The 6,000-nt window shown below is 49.5% G+C and overlaps 1 protein-coding gene across 2 annotated transcripts in view; it reads right to left on the bottom strand.

The window, feature by feature from the left end:
• Window positions 1-4,562, bottom strand: part of ZNF638 (zinc finger protein 638) — a 50,990-nt gene extending 46,428 nt beyond the window's left edge. For both annotated transcript variants that reach the window (XM_020795163.3, XM_073002186.2), the window contains exon 1: window positions 4,342-4,562. The gene's annotated coding sequence lies outside the window, so the exon portion shown is untranslated. The remainder of the gene's footprint in view (window positions 1-4,341) is intronic.
• Between the last annotated feature and the right edge of the window lie 1,438 nt (window positions 4,563-6,000).

A 6,000-nucleotide genomic window follows, 5' to 3' on the forward strand; every position in this document is an offset into this window, starting at 1 on the left:
AAAGCAAGCAGGACAATAGTGAGTATCCTGCAACACCACAACCTGGTGCAATAATCCCTGGCCTACTGCATTAAAAACAACATGTTAGACTTATCGTTAAAAATGCAAAATATCTGTTTACAGAGGTCTTGTCTGTTATACCGAGTGTCAGAAGCCTTTACCACCAGCTGTGCTGGCCAGAATTTCTAGGGGCTGCAGTCCAAAAACGCCTAGGTTACCCAAGATTGGGAACCACTGCTCTAACCCAACTAATTCAGTCCTGAGTGTCCATCCACCTTTTCACCTCAACTACCTCCCGAGAAACCTCTGATTTGAAGTCTGTGTGTTAGGTTAGAGGCTTGGGGACCTCAGAATCACAGGAAGACAGAAAAATATGGTTTAAAACAGCTGTTTCTCGGTTATGATGCATCCTTCCACTTTGCTTCATTTGCAAATATTGCTCGTGGAACTTAATGTTCTTGTTTTTTCTGAAATGATTTACTATTCAAATTAGTAACCAAGTAATTAATTATTTTATATGAAGAGACAAAACAAGCATGTAGAAACAAAACATGACCTCTATATACAAGGGAAGGGGTTATGGATAATTAGCAGTTCTAAATTTGAAACACTCTTATAATGCATTTCAAACGCAAACAAAAATGCAATCAGAAAGATTTCTGCAACAAAGAAATGAACTAGACAGAAGCTGTTGGAGAGCTCAGTGGTTTAGGCATCTGGCTATAGAACGAGCGGCTGGGAGTTCAGATTCCTCACTGTGCCGCCCTGACAGGGGCTCGACTTGATGATCCATAAGGCCCCTTCCAATTTTGCAGTTACTATGTATTACATTATAGATACTGTACAAGAGTTCTCTGTGCATGAAAACTTATTCATTGCATTACAATTAAAGCACACATATGACTTCAGAAATTCTTTTGCTGTTTTACCTTCTGTAGCATGGGAAGTATGGGTGAAGACTGAATCTGCACATCCCCTTTTAACATTCCAGCTAGCTTTTAAACACAATTGTCTAATACAACCTTTTAAAACTTGAAAGAAAATCATTTATTTTATTATAATGATTATTTTATGATATCTATTATTTTCAACATCAGTGTTCACAACATTTATGAGAAAGTGGACATGTCCACAAACATTCACATTAATATACAACAGTTAGTCTTTAAAGTGCCACAACTTTTCATTCTTCTTTAATTTTTCAATTTTCTTTTCTTTTGGTCTGATCTGCTAATCAGAGACTAAAATTACATTTCTTTATGGTTGATCTAAAGGCAAAATAGGAAATTATAAACCCTTAAACCAATAAATTATTGCTTTCAATAGAACCAATATACTGTCTTACAATAATATGTGTTGCCAGGAATAAGAGGCCCACTTGTTAACATCAAATACCACTAAATCTACAGAATTAAAGTGCTTAACAAAAGCTATATAAATTGCTGATTAAATTATTCTGTGGGTTGTCTCATAAAAGAAATGCATACTGGGAAATGAATTCAGCCATGCCAATAGAGCAAATATGGAAAATCTGTGTACAAGGGCACACAGTGATGATGGAGGCTTGGTGGTAGAGAAGCTGTAATTCCAAAGTCCTCCGTAGGTATGAAAGCATGCCCTGGCTGGTTAGTCAATCACTTGCAGGTTAGCACCATGGCAGTGTCTTAATTTTTGAAAGTAGAAAGAAGCCTGAGAATGTTCTTTTTTATACTGCATCAATAATATTCTTAAGAACTGCAGAGCTTTAAGGGATCCTATAGAATAGATAATTGAGACCACCATGTTAGCAGTATGCTGTTTTAGGTAACACGTGAATTATATTTTGTCAGCTTATACATCCTCTTTTCATTTTGCTTCTTTGTTAGCAAGTGTCACAGAATTTTCCTAGATTTTGCTGTTATGTGCCCCTAAGCCATTTTCTCTGCAAATTAGATTAGGCATCCTTCACTCCTGAGAGACTATGGTAACATACTCTAAATAGAGGACTTTGAACAGTGTCTAGTGTAGCTGAGAAGGCCAATTCGAGAGTGACCATCCCTTCCACACTAAAGACAAATACAACCTCTCCCCTGTCCAGCTCCGATTTTGCTGGTTTAGGAACTGCCTCTTTACCTCAGCCTTCTGGACAAGGGTCTCTTCAAATTGGGAGAAGCCGTGATGCCCCGCAGTAGAGAAGTGTGCTCAGAACGCAGGCTCTATAGACTTGGATCTTGGTATATGCGGTCAGTTTCTTATTAAACCATATTGTCTTTGTGAGTCTAGAGAACATGGTAGCTGCTTTGCCAATGCGTTTATCCAGCTCAATATTTAGGGAGAGTGTCAGAGATCGTTGAACCAAAGTACACAAAATCATGAACAACCTCCAAGCCTTGCTAAAATGATTCACGAGTTGTTGCACGTCTTCAGCAGGGTGGGCAACAATGGCTGCATCATCAGCGAAGAGGAAGTCCCACATGCATTTTAGTTGGACTTTGGTCCTCGCTCTCAATCTAGAGATTAAAGAGCTTTCCATCTGATCTAGTCCGTAGATAGACACCTTCTGTTGCAGTTCCAAATGCGTGCTTGAGCATGACAGCAAAAAAGATCCGAAAAAGGGTCGGTGCAAGGACACAGCCCTGTTTCACTCTGCTTCGGATGTCAAAGGGATCTCATGTTGAGCTATCAAAAACTACAGTGCCTTTCATTTCCCCATGAAAGGACCTGATGATGTTAAGGAGTTGAGGTGGACATTCAATCTTGGGAAGTATTTTAAAAAGGCCATCCCTGCTAACCAAGTAAAAGGCCTTTGTAAGATCCATGAAGGCCACAAAGAGTGGCTGTCGTTGTTCCCTACATTTCTCCTGCAACTGTCTGAGGGAGAATATCATGTCAGTGGTGGATCTATTAGCTCAAAATCCATACTGTGATTCTGGGTAGACTCTGTCTGCAAGCATCTTGAGTCTCTTCAAATGCAAATTAGTGGCCTCCTAAACATCCTATTAATAAATAAACTTGTTTAAGTTTCGCAAACTAAAAAACCAATGGCTTCCTTTACTGAGTCCACCCATCTCATACTTAGACCTTCTCTGTTCCTACTACATTTTCACAGTGTTGCTACCGCTTTCTTAGATTTCCCTCACATTTTACTTGCTTCAATACTTTATCAAGAAATGTAAAATGTGACTGGTTGCTAGTGTATGTTTTTACATCATTCTCTGAAGGCAAGCGAACCTTCCTTTCTCTTTGTTTTTCACAATTTCCCCCTGCCACAGAGAGCTGTAAAGGTTCCGGATGAGTCCAGAGCTCCCAAGATGTCAATCTAGTTCTTCAAGGGGCAAAGACTCGGGGATTTCACTGGGCCTTCCGGGGGGGGGGGGGAACGCAGCTACGACCGACAACAACGCAGTCGAGTCAGGGAGCAAGAGCTGGGTAAGGAGGGAACAAAGACCAGGCAACACACACCACGCTCACAGATCCGCGTTTATTGATTGGAGGATAATACAAAAAGGCACGACCACGGAGCTCCCTCGGGGCCTAACCAACCTCCAGCGGCTCCCAGTTAGCAGGATCCAAGAGTAGCCCCGCTTTGAGGGAACGTGGCACCGAAGACAGCGAGCTGGACGCGACCCGAGCGAGGGATCAGGATGGCAAACCGGGCCCTGACCGCCCGCCCGGCCGCCCTCCGGATAAGGGGCCCGGGCGAGGGTTCGGCCCCAGACGGCGTCGCGACCGGGCCTCCACACCACCCAGAAACGCCGAGCGAAGGGAGGCTTGGCCGGGGGCTCCGCGGCCGCCCCTGGCCCCGCCCAGCCGGGCCGCGGAGGCCAAAGCAAGGCCTGCAGGTCGTCCGGGCCTCCGGAGGATGGCCGGGGAAGCCCAGAAAAGGCGCCAGCCGAGGAGGGCCGTTTGGCGACGGGAAGGAAAGCCATCACCCGTTGCCCTGCCCTCCCCCCCCTTCAACGCGGGGGGGGGAGAGAGAGGCTGCCCCAAACACACGCACGGGGTGGGGTGGGGGGAGCGCATCCGGGGCCCCCTCCGGTCCGGGCGCCTCTTTCCCTTCCCCGCGGCCGCCGCCGTCCAAGGAAATGGGAGGCCTCGGGACCAGGGGGCCTCGGGGCATGGGCAGAATTCTGCATCGGTCTCTGCGCAGAGGAGGTCCCACCAGGCCTTGACAGGAGGACGAGCCCCTCCCCTCCCCCCCGCGCCTCAGGAAAGAAGGGAGGGTCGAGAGAGGCTCCCACCCAAAGCCCCGGAGCCGTCCCCCCTACAAAGACCCTGCGAGGGAGGCCCGCCCCCCCTCCCTCCCCGCCGCCATCTTGCGGCCTCCGCCTCCCTCCTCCTTCAAGCGGCGCCCGAATTTACCTCAGCCCGTCGGGAGGCGCCGCCGCTTTTTGGGCCCGCGGGAGCCGCGGCGGCCCTCGCCTCCTCGCCCGGCCGCCTCCTCTTCCTCGTCGTCGTCCTCCTCTTTCCTTCCTTCCTTCCCGGCCCGAGAGAAAGAAGCGGAACGTTTATCAAGATAAAGGCCGCGCCGCCCTGAGGGGAGGAAAAAAGCGGCACCAGCGCAGAGCGGGAGGACGGACTCCGACCACCACGGCTCTGCGCATGCGCGCCCCTCGCTCGCTCGCGCGCGCTCTCCCCGACGCAGTGCCGCCCGTCGGCTTCTGCGCACGCGCGCCCCGGGAAGAGCCGTCAGCGGGGCGGGAAAGGCGAGGATCCTGGCAAGATGGAAACCAGATTGCGCGCCCGTCCTCGGGACGCGCATGCGCGGTGGGAATCCGTCTGCTCTCAGGCATGGCTTGGGCCCTTTTGGATGACAAGTCCCATCAGGCTTGGGTCCAGGCCACGTGGGAGGCGCAGGGCAAAAAAAAAAAGAGTTCCTCCCTCGGAAACCTGCCCTGCTCTTTCTACTTCTTTTTTTGGACTACAATTCCCAGTCTCCTTTAGGCAGCACCCAGCTTTGGCGTCTACACTGAGGAAACCAGCTCATGGCCGCAAAATCGCATCGAACGGCATCCATTTTAGAAGCCAAGTGTTTTGAAAATCCCCTGGCTGAGCAAATGAGCCAAGCCCCAAACATCCAGGGCTGCCACCCTAGCCGTCTTGTTGGAGCCTTGTGCCATCTGAAAAGACTAGCAAATTTGGATTTGGGCCTAATCCCCTGTGGGCTGCAGGCCGGTCTTTCAGGGCCGGCCACCGAGACCCATCCTCCTCCTTCCAGGGGCAAAAAGTGCATCAACCCATTGATAGATTCCAGCCAGCCCTGTGGAATAAACAAAAACCTAGAAAGCAAAGAAGCCCCCCTTTCTCAAACGTCTCGTGGCATGCAGCCACGGCATAGCGGGTGGAGAAACGGAGGGGATTTTGCTGGAAGTCTTCCCTCTACGTACATTCGGATAGCCCTCCGGGCTCAGGTGGAAATTAAGTTGGCTCACCCACCCAGGGAAAGGGACGTGGTGGCGCTGCAGGCTAAACAGCAGAAGCCTGTGCTGCAGGGTCAGAAGACCCAGCAGTCGTAAGATCGAATCCACGTGACGGAGTGAGCTCCCGTCGCTTGTCCCAGCTCCCGCCAACCTAGCGGTTCGAAAGCATGCAAATGCGAGTAGATAAATAGGGACCACCATGGTGGGAAGGTAACAGCATTCTGTGTCTAGGTCGCACTGGCCATGTGACCACGGAAGATTGTCTTCGGACAAAAACGCTGGCTCTATGGCTTGGAAACGGGGATGAGCACCGCCCCCTAGAGTCGGACACGACTGGACAAAAATTGTCAAGGGGAACCTTTACCTTTACCTTTTACCCACCCAGGAGGAGGCTTTCTCGGAAGTTCTTGATCTAGGAACCAAACACAGCCTAAAGACTCTGGCTCTAAATCTGTACCTACCCTTGCAAAATACAGCAGAAGCTTTACGTTCACAAACATAAGAACCTAAGAGGAGCCCTGTGCTAGATCAGGCCAAGGGCCCTCTGGTCCAGCTCCCTGTCTCCCACTGTGGCCCCACTCGAGACCTGTATCCTGGTCCT

Source organism: Pogona vitticeps, chromosome 5 (genome assembly GCF_051106095.1).
Source record: "Pogona vitticeps strain Pit_001003342236 chromosome 5, PviZW2.1, whole genome shotgun sequence".
Classification (NCBI taxonomy): Eukaryota; Metazoa; Chordata; class Lepidosauria; order Squamata; family Agamidae; genus Pogona; species Pogona vitticeps.